The sequence below is a fragment of the Lagenorhynchus albirostris genome, chromosome 15, assembly GCF_949774975.1.
Source record: "Lagenorhynchus albirostris chromosome 15, mLagAlb1.1, whole genome shotgun sequence".
In the NCBI taxonomy this organism is placed as follows: Eukaryota; Metazoa; Chordata; class Mammalia; order Artiodactyla; family Delphinidae; genus Lagenorhynchus; species Lagenorhynchus albirostris.
The window spans coordinates 30,744,381-30,766,994 of NC_083109.1; the positions used below are offsets into that span (position 1 = coordinate 30,744,381).

At 44.9% G+C, this 22,614-nt stretch overlaps 1 protein-coding gene and 1 long non-coding RNA gene across 6 annotated transcripts in view; both read left to right on the top strand.

The window, feature by feature from the left end:
- The first annotated feature begins 773 nt into the window (after nt 1–773).
- LOC132505491 (uncharacterized) lies at nt 774–15,980 on the top strand. Its single transcript, XR_009535430.1, has 4 exons — nt 774–1,201; nt 7,359–7,576; nt 15,059–15,146; nt 15,247–15,980. It is a non-coding gene; the product is annotated as an uncharacterized LOC132505491 (long non-coding RNA).
- Nucleotides 15,981–17,824: 1,844 nt separating this feature from the next.
- The window catches only part of SMOX (spermine oxidase), a 60,991-nt gene continuing 56,201 nt past the window's right edge, over nt 17,825–22,614 (top strand). For all 5 annotated transcript variants that reach the window (XM_060124726.1, XM_060124727.1, XM_060124728.1 and 2 more), the window contains exon 1: nt 17,825–17,995. The gene's annotated coding sequence lies outside the window, so the exon portion shown is untranslated. The remainder of the gene's footprint in view (nt 17,996–22,614) is intronic.

A 22,614-nucleotide genomic window follows, 5' to 3' on the forward strand; every position in this document is an offset into this window, starting at 1 on the left:
TGCTGAGCAGGCTTCCCATTCTCCCATTTTTCAAATGAGAGTTTCTGTTGCAATTATGCTATTTCTACTTCAGCATTGTATACATCACCATGTGTGGTGGGGCTGGACGATTTGTCTTTTATTTTATAGGTCACTGAATGGAGAGAAATTTATCCAGATCTGATGGGGAAAGCAGCACATCTCCCCTGGACCTGGACTTTGAGCTGGAATCATTCATTGGATAAGACTTTGGGGTCATCTTCCTTGGGGAGGGGCAAAGGTTTTCCCATGTATAGGCAGAAGGGTTTACATGGCCAAAGTGGTGGGCAGTTAGAAAGATTACTAAATTGTACCCCATATTCTCTATTTTCCTTTTATTTTATGGCAGTAGAAGTAGAAGTTTTTGCTAGGCACTTGATTGCTCATCTAAGACCCCACTTCCCAGATTCCCCAGCAGCTAGATGGGGCCATGTATCCAGGCCAATGGGATATTTGTGGCAGTGATGCATGTAATTCTCTGGTTGTACTGTTAAACAAAGTTTACTTGTGTTCATTCTAGTTTAATCTTCAACTCTGAGATGATATTTTATTTCAAATTCTCTCTTGAGCACTCTCACCTTATTTCTAAGTCTTTCCATTTTGATTTATGTTGCCATTTCCTATCTTATATGTTCTTCTCATTTTCTTTTAGCTCATTTTGGTATAGTACATTACATTCTGAAATCTTCTTTGTGACCACATCCTTCTGGCTCATGTTCATTATCTGTAGGGATGTTACTTTGCTCCTTGTCCTCTTTTTTTAAAGTAATAACACTGTATGGGATTTGGCCTTGATAACTTTCTATTGTTTATTTCTATGTGGAGTTAGTTTACCTGAACTTTTTGAAGGAGGCTGGCCAGGACTTCCTGTACCAGCTGAATAGAAGCAGTGACTGTGGGTTTTCTTGTCTTATTCTAGAATTTTAAGGGTAAAAATTTAATGTTTCTCCATTAAGTATGATTTTTTCTCTCTTTTTTTTTTTTTTTGCTGTACGCAGGCCTCTCACTGTTGTGGCCTCTCCCGTTGCGGAGCAACAGGCTCCAGACGCACAGGCTCGGCGGCCATGGCTCACGAGCCCAGCCGCTCCGCAGCATGTGGGATCTTCCCGGACCGGGGTACGAACCCGTGTCCCCTGCATCGGCAGGCGGACTCTCAACCACTGCGCCACCAGGGAAGCCCCAAGTATGATTTTTTAAAAAGGATTTTGGTAAATATCTTTTACCAGGTTTAGGTAGTTCCATTCTGTTTGTTTATTTATTTTTTAACATCTTTATTGGGGTATAATTGCTTTACAATATTGTGTTAGTTTCTACTGAGTAACAAAGTGAATCAACTACATGTATACTTATATCCCCATATCTCCTCCTTCTTGCGTCTCCCTCCCAACCTCCCTATCCCACCCCTCTAGGTGGTCACAAAGCACTGAGCTGATCTCCCTGTGCTATGTGGCTGCTTCCCACTAGCTATCTATTTTACGTTTGGTAATGTATATATGTCCATGCCACTCTCTCACTTCGTCCCAGATTATCCTTTCCCCTCCCCTTGTCCTCAAGTCCATTCTCTACGTCTGCGTCTTTATTCCTGTCCTGCCCCTAGGTTCTTCAGAACCATTTTTAAAATTTTTTTAGATTCCATATATATGTGTTAGCATACGGTATTTGTTTTTCTCTTTCTGACTTACTTCACCCTGCAGGACAGACTCTAGGTCCATCCACCTCACTACAAATAACTCAATTTCGTTTCTTTTTATGGCTGAGTAATATTTCATTGTATATATGTGCCACATCTTCTTTATCCATTCATCTGTCGATGGACACTTAGGTTGCTTCCATGTCCTGGCTATTATAAATAGTGCTGCAATGAACATTGTGGTACATGACTCTTTTTGAATTAAGGTTTTCTCAGGGTATATGCCCAGTAGTGGGATTGCTGGGTTGTATGGTAGTTCTATTTTTAGTTTTTTAAGGAACCTCCATACTGTTCTCCACAGTGGCTGTATCAATTTACATTCCCACCAACAGTGCAAGAGGGTTCCCTTTTCTCCACACCCTCTCCAGCATTTATTGTTAGTAGATTTTTTGATGATGGTCATTCTGACCAGTGTGAGGTGACACCTCATCATAGTTTTGATTTGCATTTCTCTAATGATTAGTGATGTTGAGTATCCTTTCATGTGTTTGTTGGCAATCTGTATATGTTCTTTGTAGAATTGTCTATTTAGGTCTTCTGCCCATTTTTGGATTGGGTTGTTTGTTGTTTTGATATTGAGCAGCATTCCTATACACTAACGACGGAAAATCTGAAAGAGAAATTAAGAAAACACTCTCATTTACTATTGCAACAAAAATTATAAAATATCCAGGAATAAACCTACCTAAGGAGACAAAAGACCTGTATGCAAAAAACTATAAGACACTGATGAAAGAAATTAAAGATGTTACAAACAGGTGGAGAGATAAACCATGTTCTTGGGTTGGAAGAATCAACATTCTGTTTTTAGATAACTAAGAATTTTTATTTTTAATGGGTGTGAATTAAATTTTTAAAAATTTGAGATAATCTTATGCATTTAAAAAATTTAGTAATATGGTGAATATTTAATACATTTTAATGTTTAACCATTTCTGAATTCTGGAGGTAAATCTAACTAGGGTATGATGTATTGTTGCTTTAAATACATTGCTGGATACAGTTTGTAGAATTTTATTTTGAATTTTTACATCTATGTTTATGAGAGATATTGATCTGTGATATTTCTTTCTCATTTCATTCTTGTTTGACTTGGGCATCAAGGATTTTCTAACCTCATAAAATGAATTGGGGCATGTTCTATTCTTATTTTCTGGAACAGTTTGCATGAGATTGGAATGATCTGTCCCTTGAATGCTTCGAAGAAACTGCCTATAAAACCATCAGAGACTATTTTCTAATGGGTAGATTTTTAGACTTTTGACTACATTTTTCAAATGGATATCAAATTATTTAGCTTTTCTATTTCTTCTTGAGTCAGTTTTGGATAGATATAAAATGAGAATGTCACCCATTTCATCTAAGTTTTCATCTATGTTTAGTAACAAAAAGTTGTTCATAGTTGTTTATAGTTTCAATTTCTATCGTTATGCACCTTTTTTCATTTTTAACATTAAGTTGTGCCTTTTTCTTATATATTGTATATGTATTTAATTCCTTAATTTTATTATATCATTCCTTCTGCTTTCTTCAGATTTATTCTATTATTCTTTTCCTCTTGTCTAATGTTGGCTGATTAACTCAACAATTTTCAACCTTTCTATATGTGGAATCTAAGAAATACAACAAACTAGTGAATATAACAAAAAAGAAACAGACTTACAGATACAGAGAAAAAATTAGTGGTTACCAGTGGGGAGAGGAAAGGGAGGAGGGGCAATATAGGGGCAGGGGATTAAAAGGTACAAAACTATTATGTGTATTAAATAAACTATAAGGATATATTGTACAACAAGGAATATAGCCAATATTTTATAATAACTACAAATGAAGCATAAATTTTAAAAATTGTGAAACACTGTATTGTACACCTGTAACTTATATAATATTGTACTTCAACTATACTTAAACTAAAAAACCCAATTTTCAGCCTTTCCTCTTTTCTAGTATTATCATTTATGGTTATATATCAATCTTATGCCATGTTTCCTAGAAGTAGAGCCTAAGATAGGGATTCTTGTGTACACGATTTATTGAGAGAGGGCTCTAAGAATAACGGAGCTGAGGGAAGCTGGATAAAGCAGAGGAATGAGCTAAGCAAGGATGTGGGCTCAGCCGGTCTACTTGGGCCTGATATATGGGGAGCTGTAGAGCACGCCTGGCCATAGAACCGTTCCCACCTTGAGGCAAGTGGGCTGGACATTTGTACTCCTATTTGAGTCAGTGATTGGCTACAGACTGCTGGTGGGAGTGGTGGATGGGGGCATAATCTCCCAGGTGAGATAGATCCCATGAAATGAGTAAGGGCAATTCATTGGATAAGAGGCAGACCTGAGCTGCTAGCAGGATACTCATAGACACTGGAGATGGGCACGTTGACCTGTTAAAGGGGCACCAACAGCAGCTACTACATCCAATAATATATAGGTAACATTTTTATTATTTCATATTTGTACTACTATATGATTTTATACTAAATTTATTTTATCTATAACTGATTTAGAAATGAGTTGAAAATAATTTATAAATGTGGTTTTTAGTTATCTCTTTGTCAGATTTATAAATTAATTGCTTTATGTTAAGAGAACATTTATGATACTCATTCTTTGCCATTAGTTTTGAAATGCTTTATTCTGTGGTCAATTTTTTTGTAAATATTGTATATGTGCTTGAGAAGAATGGTGCTTTTTTACCTCTTGTTGTGTGCTAGGTTCTACATATGCCTTAGATCAAGCTTACTAATACTATTGTTCAAACCATCTATATTCCTTAAAATGTTTAATCTACTTTTTTCTCAATTATTGAAAGAAGTTTGTTAAAAATTTACCTTAAGATGATTGATTTGTCAATTTCTTCTTATAACGCTATCAAATTTTGTTTCATCATATTGCATCAATTCTAAGGTGTACATATTTTTTTCACATTTTAACATTTCTGTTATTGGGATACATTTCACAATTGAAGGTAAATTGTGATCGCTTTTGGCCAGGTGGAAGTCATGATGAAGTTGTCATTGCCTGAGCATGGATGAACTTGGGCATCGTTATTCCTATTGCCATTATTTCACATGAGTGACGTGCATGTTGGCACATCATGTGTGGAAGTTAATGTCCATTTTACTTTGCCTAACAATATTATATTAACTCAGCATTGAAATAAAAAGTTGTGTACATTCTATGTGCAGAAAGAGAGCAGCAGGCAAAAGCAGCTAAATGATGTTGAAGCAATTATCATTCTTTTTTTTTTTGTAAAACAACAACCAGAGATTTTATGAAATAAAATGAAGATATCCATAAGCAGATGAAGCTGTGTTATGACTAAAAAGCTTGCCTGTCACTCACCAAGCAATGTAATGAAAGGCAGGAGAAATTCCCAAACCCCTCAAATTGGATGAAAGATGTTTCAAAACAGTGAGAAGCTGGTATGACTGACGTGTCACGTGGAAACTATTGCTAAAGCTTTGAAAATGAGTTTCCAGAAGCTTTCTGCTTTGAACAGAAGCTGTTTAATTTCTTGTTATGTGATTCAGTTGGGAAAAAAGATGAAACTATGATTTTAGGCAAATAGAGAATGATGACAAAATCACACATTCTTTAAATACCTCAAAACTGTACTGTCAATTCTAAAAGCACTAAAGAAATTAATATCATAAGCATAGGTTACCAAAACAAGGAAATCACTGTGCTGTTATAAGTAGCTGCTGCTAACCAAAAGATGCCAATATACTTAATATGAATAAGGTGTTTGGATATGCAAATTTCCAAAATAGAATACTTCAGAGAGTAAAAGAGTTATGGATTCCTCTTTAAGGATAGCAAGGACTGTCCCAAGTAAACTGGGTCACCCTAATTTTAAATTATAAAGCAATTTCTGAGGATATTTTCTCCAAAGATGCATAAAATAATGGAAGGATGCTGGCTGGGCCAATGAAGGACGAGCTAAAAGCCACCTAGAATAGATATAGAGGAGCCGTGGGCAACCAATCCACTTAGTACTTTAGTCTTGATGCATTTTGTGGGCATTTATTTGAACAGTGATATAATAAGCTTAAGAGATGAAAACAATGAAAACATAGATGAGAGGGCCTGAGACTGAGAGAACACAGTGAGAAGTTCTAATATATATTTAATCAGAGTTCCTGAAGTTGAAGACCAAGATAGAAGATGGGAACAGAGGCAATATTTGAAGAGACAATAGCTGAAAAATTTCTGAAACTACTGAAAGATACCTATCCACAGATTTAAGAAGCTTAGTTCCAAACAGTCTACATAAAAAGAAATCTTCACTTAGATACATCATAGTGATGCTACAGAGAACCAAAGACACAGAGAAAAATCTTAAGAGCAGCCAGAGAGAAAAAAAAAGAGAAAGATTACTTTTAGTTAGCTGGCAATAGAAGTGAGAAGAAAGTGGAATGATATTTTCAATGTGTTGGGGAAAAAAACCCCATAGAAATCTATACCCAGCTAAAACATCTTTCAAGAAAGATGAAACAAAGTCATTTCCATAAAACAGAACATCTAAATTATGACTTTATCCCCAGCTGAACTTTACTAAAGATTGTTCAGTCAGTACTTTAGGTAGAAGGAAAATGAACTCAGATGAAAGGGTTGAGATGCAAAAAATAGATGAAGAGAAAAAAAGTAAATGTGCTCATGTGTTTTTCCATTGTATTCACTTCCCAATATCATACAAACTCTCTTGTTATGGCTTCCCCACTTGCCCAATTCTTAGGAGCTTCTGAAATGGAAAATAAAACCACTGCTACCAAATGCGTTTAGGGGGTTGAGAGAAAGTCATTTCAAGGCCAGAGTATTTGCTGTCATCAGAAAGATTATGACTACCTTTATTTTGAAATTTGTGATGGAAACCAGAGAGAGAAAAATATGGCTTAAAGGAAACACATTATGGAATCATTTCAAGGCTTTTTTACTGTTTAAAAAATGAAATCTAGGGGCTTCCCTGGTGGCACAGTGGTTGAGAGTCCGCCTGCCAATGCAGGGGACATGGGTTCGTGCCCCAGTCTGGGAAGATCCCACATGCTGTGGAGCGGCTGGGCCCGTGGGCCATGGCCGCTGAGCCTGCGTGTCCGGAGCCTGTGCTCTGCAACAGAAGAGGCCACAGCAGTGAGAAGCCCACGTATAGCAAAAAAAAAAAAAAAAAAGAAATCTAAAAGGAGCTCTCAATTCAATGATAAAACAAACAACCCAATAAAAAATGGGCAAAGGATTTGAACAGACACTTCACAAAAGAAAATGTAGAGATGATAAAAATGCACATTAGAACTCTGAAAGTTTGAGAAGCTCTGAACTAGAGTGAAGGAACTTGAGGGCACTGGGGATGATCTGCATCTTGTAGGTGAGAACGGCTACCGTTCTCTGCGGCAGAAGTTCCTAGTGCTGTGAGCTCTGGCGTGTCTTCTCTCTTAACTAGTGACAGATCTATAAACAAATCCTGGGAATTGCCAAGAACAGAATGCTGTTTAAAGGAGCTCTGATCTTTCTGATGAAAGATTATTTCACAAGGCAAACACATCCTTCAAATGTACTTTTTATTTTTCTGAGTCTGAATTTGAATGTTTTGTGTATCTTGATCTTTGCTCCTGCCACAGCGTTTTGAAAGGACCCTGGACTCTCCTTTCTCTCCCCAGGTCATGTCTTCCAGGGTTGTCAAAGGGACCTGCTCCACTTTTCCACATGGCTCAATTCCAGCTTTCAAGTCTGTGGGGAAACAATGATGAACTGGCCATTCTCCTATGTGTGAGGCCTTTTCCTTCTCCACTAAATAAAGACAAGGATGAGTCAGTCTCTGCCAACCTCCAGGATCTCCCAGTCCTCCCAGTGACTCAGAGGATGGTCTGTTTAAGGGGTAAGTGCTCCTCCCAGGAAGTTGGTAGCCCCAGCCTCCACCTACCTGAGTCACCAGCCCTGGGTGCTCCTATTAAGACACAGAGACCCGGAAAGGCAGGCCAAGAAAGATCAGGGATAAGTGGACCAGGAAAGAGGATAGGAGATGAAGGGCTAAAATGCAGGAGGCTAAATTTGTTCATTTTCTGGTGGCCCTGGGTGGACCAACAAAGGGCTCAGTGTCCCTATTTGAAAATGGGAGAAACTGAGTATCCTACAATATTAATAGACTCAGAAGTGGCCCAAAAGGAGAGAGATGTGTCCTCCAGGAATATATCTGGCTGGAGACAGACACACTTTGGAACTTTTCTGTGCAAAAGGGAGGGAGCCCTGGAGATGGTTTGTCCTCGAGGATTTCTAGGACAAGCTATAGCCTGATCAGGGCCTGCAGGAGTGTGGGGAGGCCTGCATGGGAGGAGAGGCAGGAGGTCAGATGTGGGGAGGCAGGCCTGAGGAAAGGGAGCTTGGCAAGTAGGGGCACCTCTTGGGGCACAGAGCAGCTGGTGGAAACACAGCAGCCCAAGACTTTGGTTTTGGTACTGCCTATGATGCTGGCTCTGGTTTTCTTCTCCCTGTCTCCTTCACTGCTTCTCTGTCCATCTTTGTTTTTCTGTATCCATTCCTCCCCTCTATCCTACAACACAGTGAGTAGTGAAGGTTCCCCTCCCCATGGGTTGAGTGTTTTCTTTCCTCTTTAGATGGTGACTGGCATCTGCTTATGGAAGCAGCAATCAACCCATCCTGTTTACTTGTCACTGACACAGTGCATTGTGGTCAAAAACGCTGTCTGCCACAGCTTCCCAGGGTGGGGTGGGGGCCAGGATACTGACACACACAGGCACACACACTCAGCCATGGCCAGGTCAGTCTGCCCAACCAGAGCTATGAGGTCCTGGGCTGTCCCACTCTGATGTCTGGGATGTTGTGAGACAGTCCCCTGGACTGAGCTTGGCACAGACTCAGGGCTCAGAAAATATCTCCTGACTGAAGCTGAGTGCACAATGCACAGCTCTTCGGAGGGTGGGGGAGGTCTCAGAAGCCAGAAGGGCAGCACCCAGAGGGGATAATGTTAAATGTTAGAAGGCATCTTGCTCAGAGCTCCCACTTCTATATGAGGGCATTAGGACCAGAGACGGCAAAGAGCTTGGAGAATGGTTCACCCTTAACCACGCCCCTTCTCTGCTCTGCGTCTCTTGACTAGTTCATGTGATTGAGACACACATCTTTGTTTTTCTTGGTTTCTCCAAATCCCGTGCAGTGGCTACTATACAGGGTTAGGCTGGAGATTGACAAGGTTTCTAGGGGTTGGTGGTACGAGTGGGGAAAGGGCGGGAGTAAGGCTAGACGTGTGGGGGACAGATGGTGGTGGAGGCATGGAGGAATCGAGGCCAAGAAGATGGTGCTCTGCTTTCGAGGTGATTGCCTACGCCCCGACCGCTAAACTCTGAGCACAAGAGCCCAAGTAGACAAAGATGGTCAAACAAACAAACAAAAAATCCAAGGAACAAATAAAACCCACATAAGCTTAGAGTCTAGGTAGATGCCCTTTGATGCTTTGCAGAATTCCTGAGGTCTTCTGGAGCTCGCCAGGGTCTACGTCCTGGCCTGATTGCGTCCAACTATGACGGTGAAGAACCAGACAGACATGGGTTCAGGGGCACAACTCCATCACTCATTACTGTGTGACTGGGGCCCATGCTTCCACTAAGAAATGACTCATTGTCTGAAATTCAGATTGAACTGGGTGTCCTAAATTTTTATTTACTAAATCTGGCAACCCTTCCAAACCCTCCAAAAGTCGGCCCCCACCTCCAACCCGAGGCCATTGGTAGCAGACCCTGAATTACTTTGAAGTCTGGCATTTCATCTAAAAAACTACATAAAATTTAAGTTCATCTCCATGTTTCTATCCTTGTTTTGATATAAAACAGGTATTAAACTATTGGGTTAGAAAGCAAACATATTTCACTTATTTACACCTGGTTTTGGAGTTGTTAAGGCCTTCCCATCTCAATGGCCAACTTTCCAGGTGGACAGAAGGAGGCCCTGGGCTGCACACGGGGCCCTAGGATTCTCTGCACCAGGTACCAGTGAACTAGGAAAGGAAGAGCAGGAGGGTGGGACTTTCACAAGGTCATGTTTGTTCAATTTAAAGGACTTCATTTTTGTCTTCTTATTTTACCTTTTTGATTGGTGTTTAATTGTCTCTTCTTTCACAAAATGGGAATAATTTTAGTTAAAAAAATTAAATTCCCTTACTTGGTAAAGTAAAGCGTAGGCAGGCAAGCAGAGCCAGAGCCTCCAGAAAAGCAGGGAGGAGGCAAGAGGGCACAAATCCCCTGAAAACAGCAGAGGGTGTTTTCAGAGCAGTGGCTACACATTGGAATAATCAGGATGCCCAAGTGGTACCCCAGACCCCCTGCATCAGAACCTTTAGGGGTGGGACCCAGGTGTCAGTGCTTTTTAAAGCTTCCTAGGTTATTCCATTATTCAGCTAAGGTTGATACCTTTGCTTTGGAGCTTTGCTACTTAAAGTCTGGCCTGAGGATCAGAGGCATCAACTTCACCTGGGAGCTGGTTAGAAATGCAGAATCTCAGACCCCACCCCAGAGCTGCTGAGTCAGAACATGTATTTAACAGAGTTCCCCAGTGCTTTGTATGCAGTCTGAAAGAACCTGATTTAGTGGATCTGTCAGGAGGCTCATCTTTTTTTTTAATTAAAAAAATTTTAAAATCTTTATTGGAGTATAATTGCTTTACAATGGTGTATTAGTCTGTGTTTTATAACAAAGTGAATCAGCTATACATATACATTTATCCCCATATCTCCTCCCTCTTGAGTCTCCCTCCCACCCTTCCTATCCCACCCCTCTAGGTGGTCACAAAGCACCGAGCTGATCTCCCTGTGCTATGCGGCTGCTTCCCACTAGCTATCTATTTTACATTTGGTAGTGTATATGTGTCTGTGCCACTCTCTCACTTCGTCCCAGCTTACCCTTCCCCCTCCCCGTGTCCTCAAGTACATTCTCTATGTCTGTGTCTTTATTCCTGTCCTGCCTCTAGGATCTTCAGAACCAATTTTTTTTTTTTTTTTTAGATTCCATATATATGTGTTAGCATATGGTATTTTTCTCTTTCTGACTTAGTTCACTCTGTATGACAGACTCTAGGTCTAGCCACCTCACTACAAATAACTCAATTTCATTTCTTTTTATGGCTGAGTAATATTTCATTGTATATATGTGCCACATCTTCTTTATCCATTCATCTGTCGATGGACACTTAGGTTGCTTCCATGCCCTGGCTATTGTAAATAGAGCTGCAATGAACATTGTAGTACATGATTCTTTTTGAATTATGTTTTTCTCAGGGTATATGCCCAGTAGTGGGATTGCTGGGTCGTATGGTAGTTCTATTTTTAGTTTTTTAAGGAACCTCCATACTGTTCTCCACAGTGGCTGTATCAATTTACATTCCCACCAACAGTGCAAGAGGGCTCCCTTTTCTCCACACCCTCTCCAGCATTTATTGTTAGTAGATTTTTTGATGATGGTCATTCTGACCAGTGTGCGGTGATACCTCATTGCAGTTTTGATTTGCATTTCTCTAATGATTAGTGATGTTGTATCCTTTCATGTGTTTGTTGGCAATCTGTATATCTTCTTTGTAGAAATATCTGTTTAGGTCTTCTGCCCATTTTTGTATTGGGTTGTTTGTTTTTTTGATATTGAGCTGCATGAGCTGCTTGGAAATTTTGGAGATTAATCCTTTGTCAGTTGCTTCATTTACAAATATTTTCTCCCATTCTGAGAGTTGTCTTTTCGTCTTGTTTATGTTTTCCTTTGCTGTGCAAAAGCTTTGAAGTTTCATTAGGTCCCATTTGTTTATTTTTGTTTTTATTTTTATTTCTCTAGGAGGTGGGTCAAAAAGGACCTTGCTATGATTTACATCATAGAGTGTTCTGCCTATGTTTTCCTCTAAGAGTTTTCTAGTGTCTGGCCTTACATTTAGGTCTTTAATCCTTTTTTTTTTTTTTTTTTGCAGTAGGCGGGCCTCTCACTGTTGTGGCCTCTCCCGTTGCAGAGCACAGGCTCCAGACGCGCAGGCTCAGCGGCCATGGCTCACGGGCCTAGCCGCTCCGCAGTATGTGGGATCTTCCTGGACCAGGGCATGAACCCGTGTCCCCTGCATCTGCAGGCGGACTCTCAACCACTGCGCCACCAGGGAAGCTCTTTAACCCATTTTGAGTTTATTTTTGTGTATGGTGTTAGGGAGTGTTCTAATTTCATTCTTTTACATGTAGCTGTCCAGTTTTCCCAGCACCACTTATTGAAGAGGCTGTCTTTTCTCCATTGTATATTCTTGCCTCCTTTATAAAAAATAAGGTGACCATATGTGCGTGGGTTTATCTCTGGGCTTTCTATCCTGTTCCATTGATCTATATTTCTGTTTTTGTGCCAGTACCATACTGTCTTGATTCCTGTAGCTTTGAAAAGTCTGTCTTGATTCCTGTCGCTTTGTATAGTCTGAAGTCAGGAAGCCTGATTCCTCCAGCTCTGTTTCTATTTCTCAAGATTGCTTTCAGAAGGCTCATCTTGATGGGGTGGTCTTAGCTGCAGCTGGCCTCCTTTAATGGGACTCTGAAGGCCACAGGTGCTGGTCCCTCCATTAGAGTCTGCTCAGTATCTCCTGCTGCTGGGTGTACAAAGCTGAAGACTTACAGCAATGGAGCTTGTATCCTTTGGCTGTGTCTGTTAGTGTATTTTCATTAGTGCATCATTATTCCATCAGAATAAATGTACAGTGACCAAGGATGTTGGCTGAAGATCAGGGAATCCTGTCCTGGAGGAGAAACCTAAGGACACCAGTCAGGATGTGTGGTGAGGACAAGATAAAGTATACAGTTTGGCCTTGACTTCAGATGCAATATTAATATACTGCATGCCCGGTTTTGAGCCAAGTACTCTCTTGTTTTCTAACTCTTTCTTCAATCAGATGGAATAGACATAACTTGTAAAAGGCTGGGAGTGGGGAACGATGATACTCTTTATTTGTCCTTCTATATCAGCAGCTATTGCCACAACAGTGCTGTGCAACAACCAAGAAACCTCGGTGGCATAAAACAACTAGTATTTATTTCTCATGTGTATGTGGGTTGACTGAGATGACTGTTGATCTCATGTATCTATAAGTTCGCTGGGTGCTGGCTTATCTAGGCTTGCATCAGACAGGCGCTTCAAGATAAATAGCCTTAGGGAGTTTGGCTCTAAGTGCTGGGTTGAGCTCTGGTCTGCTTCTTGTGCCTTCATTCTTTGGCCCCAGACTGAAGGGCAGTAGTTATCCAGGGGAGCATTTCTAATGGAGATGGTGAAAGCATAAGAAGGAAGTAGAAACATACAGGAACTCTTAAGACTGAGGCTCACAACTGACACACTACCACTTCTACCCCATTTCATTGACCAGAGAAAGTCATACGGTCAAGCCCAATATCAGTGGGTGGGAAAATATACTCCACCTCCCTGAGTCCATGGCAATAATATGGGAGCACAATACTACACAGGGAAATGAAGAATTATGGCCCATACGTCAACTCACTGCATCCTCCAACCAGAAACTATACTGCCTTGGGAATATGTGACCCATCCCTTCTAGAACTTTATAAACTCCCCCATGGAAGAGGCTGCTGGCTCTTCACCAAAAATCACTTTCCTACCCTGCCTGGGCTCCCAGCTAGAACACATTTCCCAGCCTTCCTTGTATTTAGGTGTGACTATGTGACTTGTTTTGGATAATGGTATGTGAGTTGAAGTAATGTCATTTTTCAAGCTAAGGCTTTCCTCTGCTGCTAGCATTGTGTAGATGACTATAAGGCTCTAATGGTTGCTGTAGGCATAAGTTGAAATGAGCCTAGATCCCTGAATCACTATGTGGAGGAAGGCCGTTATGAAATGGGAACACTTCTTTATCATGTGGGTAAGATATACATTTCTATTATGTTTGAACCACTGTATTTTTGGGTCTCCTTGCTATAGCAGGCAGCATTATTGTTACTAATACACTTCTTAAAGCCCTTCTTCAAGGGCTCTGTTCTCATAACACAGGGAGACGCAACTCCCTATGATGGTGGGTGTGGAAGTACTTTGTAAACTGTGAAGTTCTCCACACACGTGAAGTCTATGATTAACGCTTTACTAATGTTTCAACTCAAAATGCAGTGTAAGTCAGCTGTACTGACGTGGCAGAGACTGATGTTAATAATTACTGATATCTAGAGGGGGCCTGATGGTTTAGACATCAGTTTTCACATCCTTTATTCTTTTAAATTTTCACCACAACCCTGAGAGAGAGGCTTTTATCACTACCCCCATTTAAAGGATGAGAAAAGGGAATCTGGCAAACTTGCTAAAGGCCTCACAGCTGGTCAGGTGCCTGAGCCTGACCTTCTTCCTCTTGTCATTCTGGAGAAAACAATGAGGAGCTGTCTTAACTCCAGGCCACTTTGCACCAATCAGGCTCCAAAGTCTCCCTTGGGGGGACAGGAAAACAGGTTATACCCAAGGCTGATGCTGGTGGCTTGATGTGTAAGGAGCATTTAAAGTTCCAGGCCCTAGTTAAAACTGCCTACCCAAGGAATCTGTTCTTGAAGATAAGAGAGAGGTATTTCTTGGGGCTTCTGCTTTGTGGTAGATTATCTGCAAAGATGGTTCCTAAGGATTCCTTCTATTCCTGTATGCACATTTGTTATGGGTTGAATTATGTCCCTCCCAATAGACATCTTGGATATGTTGGAGATATATTGGAGTCCTAATCCACAGGACCTCAGAATGTGACCTTATTTGGAGATAGTGTCTTTACAGAGGTATCAAGTTAAAATGAAGTCATCAGGGTGGGCGCTAGTCCATTGGTGTCTTTATAAGGGGGAATTTGGGCACAGAGATAGGCATAGGCACACTGGGAGAACTCACATGAAGATAAAGGAATGAAGGCAGAGACTGGGGTGTTGCATCTACAAGCCCAGGAACACCAAACCATCAGAAGCTAGGAGAGAGGAATGGAACAGATTCTCTTTCTCTCATAAAAGGAATCAACCCCCCCCGACACCTTGGTCTCAGACTTCCAACCTCCACAAGTATGAGACAATACATTGATTAAGACACCCAGTTTGTGGGACTTTGTTGCAGCAGCCCTAGTAAACTAATATAGCACCCCACTTCCTCCCATCAAGAGGTAGAGTCAGTTTATCCTCCCCTTGAATCTGAGCTGGCTTTGTGACTTTCTTTAGCTAACAGAATGTGACAGAAATAATGAATTGGCAGTTCTGGGCCTAGGTCTTAAGATGCCTGGCAGCTTCCATTTTCACCCTCTGGGAAGCCAGGCTGCCATGTTGTTAGTATATTTTGTTGGAGAGCTCACATGGAAAGAGAAGCCATTTGGATTGTTTCAGCTCCAGACAAGCTTCCAGTTGATGTCCCTAGTCAACACTGAATGCAGCAGAAGAACAATCTAGCTGGGCCCAGTACACCAAAAGAATTGTAAGGAAGAAATCATTGTTCTTTTAAGCCACTAAGTTTTGGGGGTGGTTTGTTACACAGCAATAGACAACTGAAATGTGCGCCTTCATTTTTTTGGCAGGTACTCCAGCACCTCTGCCACTGTTGTTCCTAAAGCCAGGTGCCACCAGTACTATTCTCCTCCTGAATGGATTCTGGGTGATGCCTGTCTCCAGACATTGCTCACTTCCATATGAAAATTTGCAATAGTGCATCTGGTTGGCAGGAGTTGGATGATGCCAGGAGATTGGGAAAGAGTGTTTCTGGCTTTGAAAGTAGGTGGTGCAGGAAAGCTTCCCAAACATAGAAGAATGTTCAGAAGGTAGTGGGCACCACTGAAACATAATGAAGGTCTTCAATAATGGCTAATACATTTTTGTGAACCTACTGTGTGCTTGGCACACAGTTTGGGGTCCATTCATCTTCTAATGGTAAACCCTGACTTCACCCTTCCTCACTCTCCATCCGTGTGGTTTAGATGGGATTGACCCCAGGGTTGGGCTTGTGATTCAGGCCCCAACAATGACATGTGACCCAGTCAGAGCCAACTTGGTGTAACCTTTGCTTTTTGCTGGGACAGCTGAAAGAAGAGGACTTGGGCTGTGAGGATGGAGCCTAGAGCTGCTGGCAGCCATCCTGCTGCTGCAAAGAACAGAGATGAGAGATGAGAAGAGGAAGACCAAGTCGATATTTTTTGAGCTTCTTGGTACTGGATCAGTCATACCATTGAAGTCTTCTGTTATGTGAGCCTGTACATTTCCTATTTGCTTACAACAAGTCAATTTAAATAGTTTCCCATCATTTGTAATTTGTCACGTCCACCTTTTTCTTTTTTTTAAAGAGTGTAAGATTTTTTTAAAATGAATTTATTTTATTTATTTTATTTTTGGCTGTGTTGGGTCTTTTGTTACTGCGCACGGGCTTTTCTCTAGCTGTGGTGAGCAGGGGCTACTCTTCATTGCGGTGTGTGGGCTTCTCATTACCGTGGCTTCTTTTGTTGTGGAGCACGGGGTCTAGGCGTGCGAGCTTCAGTAGTTGCGGCTCATGGGCTCTAGAGTGCAGGCTCAGTAGTTGTGGCACATGGGCTTAGTTGCTCCGTGGCATGTGGGATCTTCCAGGACCAGGGCTTGAACCCGTGTCCCCTGCATGGGCAGGCGGATTCTTAACCACTGCACCACCAGGGAAGCCCTGTCAAGTCCATCTTAATCTTGTTTAATACAAGTCTTTGGAGTAGAGACCATTTTACAGATGAGAAAACTGAAACACAGATTAACTTCCTCAAGGCCACATGGAGGCAGAATCCAAACCCAAGAAAGCTAATCCTGAGAGGCCACTTATAAACATTCTGCTCTCCTTGGTGACAGGGAAGGATTCACAAAGGAGGGTGTGACATTTAACCTGACATTTAACTCCAAGGGGACACAGGGGTTTGTTAGGAGCAGGGAGAAAGGCTTCTAGGTGGAGGGAATAGCTCGGGCAATGACAAGGACTTTGCGCTAAGAAGAAACCTCACCTGAAATTCACCTTGTCCCTGGCCTGCAGTCTGTACTCAAGAGTGTCCTTCTTTCAGGGGAGCATCATACTCCATTTCTGCAGGAACACCTCTGTCTTCCTGGCCTCTGGACCCATGTGGACCTATGCTCTGCACTGGGGCCCGGTGGGTTCCCTGTGGGGTCCAGGTTAGGTGGGGCACCCTCCTCAGCCTGAAAGACAGTTCAGGCAGGGACCCAGCTTCCACAGAAGGCTTGCCCCCATTGGACTGGATCTCTATCAGCCCCAGGAGGCCCTGGAGATGCTCACAGGTTAAACAGAATGAAATTGTCAGAGACCACTGCCCCCTACCCCCTCTTAAAGTAGAACAATGAAAGACTACTGGGGAGCAGAATCTCAAATAGAAAAAGAATAAACAAATAACCTCCAAATCTTTGATTTTTTTTAAGGAAAAAAATGACCCTCATACTTACAGTTGCTTCGGGTTTTATTAAATTCAGGACGAGGCAGTAGGTACCAGTGAAAGATATTTCTAACAGAGGCCACCTCTGCTCAATGTCGTGGCTGTGAAGGGACAGGCTCCAGCGATTTGAATGCCCCCTTTCCCCTTGCAGTTGAAGGTTCGAGATTAATGCGAGGAGGTATGGGACGGGGTGGTGGTGGCTGGGTGCGGCGGTAGTGTTGCAGAGAAAATGAGGTTGGAGGTGGCCCCTTGGTGACGAGCCCTCTGACCACAACTGAGATCCAGTGGAGGGTCTGCCGGAGTGAAGGCAGCTCCGGGAGGAGAGAGAGGCGCCCATTCCTTTCAACAGGAGGGTTTCGAGTTCTGCGGGTAAACTGAGGCCTGCATCCTTGCTCTGCTCGTCACCTGACAGGCAGCTTCGGCTCCACGTTACGCCCAAGCACAGGGCGCGCAAGGCTGGGCTGCCTGCTTTTCTTTTGGGGACAGGTGGGGACGTTCGGCGCCCAGCTTGAGGAGGGGGCCGTGGAACCCAGGTGGGGAGCGCTGGGCCGGGGTCCCTCCGCAAGGTGGGTCCCTGAGGTTCTCTGCCAACGCAGCCTCCAGCCTCCCCACCCACGGCGGGCGGGTCGGGGGAGGAGCTCGGCGCGTCCCCGCCCCGAGGCGGAGAGGGGGCCGGGCCTGAACAGATTGGGAGGGGTGGGCCGGGGACGCTAGGCGGAGCGGGGCCCCACACAGGCCTCAGCGGCTGGCTCGGGCCCCTACGGTCCCGGCGGCGGCTGGAGAAGGAAGCCAGGCGGCTGAAGAGAAGGGGAGGCGGAGGAGGCCGAGGTGGAGAGCCGCTCGTCGCAAACTCACTTCCCCGGCTCAGCAGGGAAAGGTACCACGCGCGCCTGCTCCCGGCTCCCCGATCCCCGGTCGCCGGCCCCGCTCGAGCGCAGGCTGGGGCTGCGTCCGCCGCGGGAGGGTGAGGGGCCCGCCGCGGCCCCGAGGGCTCGGCCGGCCCGGGGCTCCGGCAGCCGGAGCGGCGCTCTGGCGGGAGAGCCAGGGTGCCTGGCATTCCCGGAGGCCGGCGAGGGCTGTGGGCGCCGCGCCCCTTCGCTCGCGTCGTGGGAGGCGGCGGTCAGGCAGGGTGGCGGTGGTCCCGAGGCGGGGGTCTGTGGGAGGGTGGAAGGCAGGCAGGACCCTAGGGCTGCGTGCAGCTGGGGAGCACCGGCGGCGCCCGGCGGGCGCGCTCCGTGGGCGCAGACAAAGCCGGGCGCGGACGCCCCGCGACGGCTTGGGCCGCCCAGAGCATGGGCACTGGGGAGGGAAGAGGAGGCGCCGGGGCAACGGCTGGGACACGGGGAGGGGCTGGGCCGCCCTCCCAAAGGGCGTCCAGGTGGTCTCCTCGGGGTATCCCCTGGACAATGTGGGGAGCAGCTCTCTCCGAAGAGCCAACTAGGGGCTAATGGGCTGCGCTGGGCTAGGCGAGAGCCAGGCTCGGAATGGGGTAGGGAGTGTCGAATGCTTAATTTGGGAGAGGGACTCAGAGAAGCCACTGCCCAGGGGTGGGGGCTGGGGCTCCGGTAGAGCCGGTGAGGGGCCTGGGGTCCCCCTCGGAGCTTGCACCAGGAAGGGGTGTATGGCCTGATAAGAGAAGCGCCGTGGCTGGCACCTGTGGTGAAATGTGCCCACAGGTTGGTTGAACAGTCTGCCTGTGGTGGCACATGCCGTGCCAGTCCGCGGAGGGGGTGGGTAACTTGTCCGTGTTTGGAGCAGGCAGCAAAACGGCAAGTGTCTAGGGGGGTCACTGGAATGGGTAGGTGTGCATCTGAAAGTGTGTGTAGCGAAGGCCCCACGTCTGCGTTTTGCTTCTTTGCCCCCCTCCCCTTTCCTCTTGTTAGCTGGGCTCCTGCCACAGGCTAATGCCTAACTAGGGTTCCAAGATGGTCTGCTCCCTGTCCCCCATTCTTCAAGTTACTTCCCCTCTCTCCGGTATTAAAAGTGGCTACTTTCCCCCTGGATCATTCACAACAGTGTAAGAACATGCTTTGCCACTGCTCCCCTCCATTTTATGGCCCCCTTTTTTGCCTTCATCCCTCATTCTCCCCTAGCTAAAGACACACTTCTCCACTTCCCTTCACAGCAAAACTTCTCCAGAGAGCTGTCTGTACCTGTGGTCCCTGGGTTCTTCAGCTCACTTGACCTGGCTTTGGTCCCACCGATTCACTGAAACTACCAAATAAAGGTCTCCCTTGATTTACACTGCCCCACAAGTAGGTCTTCCTTGACCTCCCTTGGTCTTGATCATTCTCTCCCATATCCTTTCTTGGCTTCTCCTGGTTTTCTTCCTTACCAACCCCCCTTTCCCCCCACCAAAGCCCTTCCTTACTTGTCTTTAAGGACAACTCCTTCACTCACTCTGAATGTTGGAGGTTCCCTGGGCTCTGTTCTCAGCCCCCTCCTCTCCCCTGAGTCCCTTCTATTTACATACCCCTCAAGCTCTCATTTTTTCTTATAATTCTTAAAATCAAACATTTATTTACAAACACAGGTCTTAAGTGTATATCATTTTCATTCTCATGATTTTAAGTAGCAAATTTTATCTCCAGTCCCAACCTCTCTATCCAGCCACCCATCTGATGACTTAAGGTGTCATAGGTATGAAAAAGTTAATATGGGTGAAACAGAACCCTGACTGTGCTCCCCAAGCATGACTCTTCGCAGGCCTTCCCATCTCAGTAAAGGGCCTGTAACCCACCCACCATTAAAGAAAGGAAACCGGGTAGCATCATCTCCTCCCTTTTCCTCCCTCTCCATATCTAGTGCTACAGCAAGTGCTTTTGGTTCCTTTTGCTAAATCTATCTCAGGCCTATTCTTCATGCTCTGACTCCACTGCTGCTGCCCTAGGCTACTGCCCCAGGCCAAGCCACCTTTTATATCTTGCCTGAATATTGTAGTAGCTTTTGCCTGCTTTCCCTAAGTCTGCAATTGCCTCCTCAAATCCATTTTAACAGAGCAGCAAGAACAATTTAGAAAAATATTTAGTCTCATTGCTCTAAGACCCTCAATAGCTCCCTGTTGTACTTGGAATGAAATTTCAAATCTTTTCCCTGGCCTTTCAGATCTTCCAAGGTCTGGTCACTGCTGACCTCCCCCAGCCTTATCCTAACACTGTCCCCTTTTCATCTTCCTGACAGTCACACCTGAATCACTTCTGCCCCTTGAACACCTAAGCTTTTTCCTGCCCTGTGTCCTTTGCCTGTGTTGTTTTCTCTGCCTGGAATGTTCTTCCAAGGTTTTCTACTGGGCTGGCTATGCTCCTTCTTATTTTTCAGGTCTCAGCTTAAATATGCCTTCCCAGTCTTGGTAGAAGCCCATCATTCCCTGTAATTCATCGTAGCACCTGGTTTACTTTCTTCATTGTGCTTATCACAGTTCATAACCATTTGTTGCAGTTGTCTGTTTACTTTTTCTGGCTTGCTAAGGGCTGGAACCTTGACTGAATGGCCCACTGCTGAATCTAGAGCATTTAGCACAGTACCTGGCATGTAGCTGATACTCAGGAAATATTGAGCCAGGTGGAAAGGTCAGGGCAGTGCAGGAGCCCCTTGTAAACTTCAGGTGATCCTAAGGATTTTTATTTTCTTTCCATGAAAGCAGTTGTGCAAATCACTGCAAGAATCTGAGGGGGTCAGTGGGAAAAAGGGAAGGCTCAAAGGCAGGCCTGTATGCCTAGTGGGAGATTGGGTGGGTCTGGGGGTGTGTGGAGTTGATGTGGGTTGCTGTGGGTTGGGGAGAAATGATTTCCTTTGCTCTCTTTGGTGGAAATCCAGCCTGGGTCAACAGAGGGGTGTGTGCCTGTGTGCTTGTGTGTGATTTCTAACTCGTGAGATGGGGATGGCCTGGGCAGCCAGGGCTTTACTTTACCCAGTCTCTTGGGTGGCTGCTGGGTGCCTAGCCCTCAGGGCAGGGAGTTGAAGGGGAGGAAGAAGCTGGAGTTGGGGGGTCTCTGTAGACCCTTGTCTTTCCACCCACAGCTCCCCTTTTTGCACAGAGGAGCCAACTGAGAATTGAGCTGTTTGGCTAGTGCTCTCAGAATGGAGGGCTAAGAACTGAGGGACCTCAGATCTGGGAGAGGGAAGCTTGGCCCTGGACAGGGGGACTGGTGATGGACCAAGGTAACATTGGGAGGTGAGCGCTGGAACTAGGGGATAGGGGTTCAGGTCAGGGCTGGGCTGGCATGCCTAGGAAAGGCTTTGAGCTAGGATAGATGGAAGAAATGAGGGTATCCTGGGTGGGAGAAATCAGGCAGAGGCCAAGAGGCTAGGCCAGGGCCCTGGTATACTCACTGCGTGCCAGGCAGTGTTCTAAAGACTTTGCAAATATTAGCTCCTTTGATCCTCTTTTCTTTTTAATAAATTTATTTATCTTTTTATTTTTGGCTGCATTGGGTCTTTGTTGCTGCACATGGGCTTTTTCTAGTTGCAGCGAGCGGGGGCTACTCTTCATTGTAGTGGCTTCTCTTGTTGCGGAGCACGGGCTCTAGGTGCATGGGCTTCATTAGTTGTGGCACATGGGCTCAGTAGTTGTGGCTCGTGGGCTCTAGAGCACAGGTTCAGTAGTTATGGCACACAGGCTTAGTTGCTCCGCGGCATGTGGGATCTTCCTGGACCAGGGCTTGAACCCGTGTCCCCTGAATTGGCAGGCGGATTCTTAACCACTGCACCACCAGGGAAGTCCTCCTTGAATCCTCTTAACAGCTCTGTAAAGTAGGTCTTATTCCCATTTTACAGACTGGAAGACTGAGGCACAGTCATACAGCTCGGTAGCGACAGAGCAAGGATTTGAACCTAGGCAGCCTGGCTCCAGAATAAATGCTCTAAGACACTCTACTCTGTCACTTCTTTCATACCTCTCAGATATGCGCCAGCTGAAGTCTTCTTAACAAATGTTTTTTCGTGACCCGCAGAGGTGCCTGGCCTTGGGGCTGGGGAAGTAGGAAAGAAGTCACACCCTGTAAGGTAGAAGGGCTCCTCACTCAGAGTGGGCAGCTGAGTCTCTCTGTTTCTTCCAGGAGGGGCTTTGGGCCCAGGCCAGGTAGTTGGGTGTCACGCACACTGTGATTTCCGGGAGCTAGGGAGGACAACTACTTCTCGTACAAAAACAGCTCCCTGCTTGAGATGCCACCATTGGAGTGTCACTTCTCTGGGTTCAGCATTGCCACATTGCCCTCTTCATCTGCCTCTGGAGAGCCCAGAGAGGTGAGGTAGGAACTCTGCAGATAAACTGGCCTGTTTTGTATTCCATCTAGGATGTTGTGAGGTGGAGCTTCAGACTTGGCCTTGGGAAACCTGGATGGGGGTCTGAGTAGGGCTGGACTGAAGGTGGGAGCAGAGCTGGGGGAACAGAGAAATGGGAACTGAAAAGAGCTTAATCCACTTCAGTATTGTCCCTGTCCTTACCCCTTTTTGTCTGTCTGTAAAATGAGATTAGAGAGACTTTTTTTTTTTTGC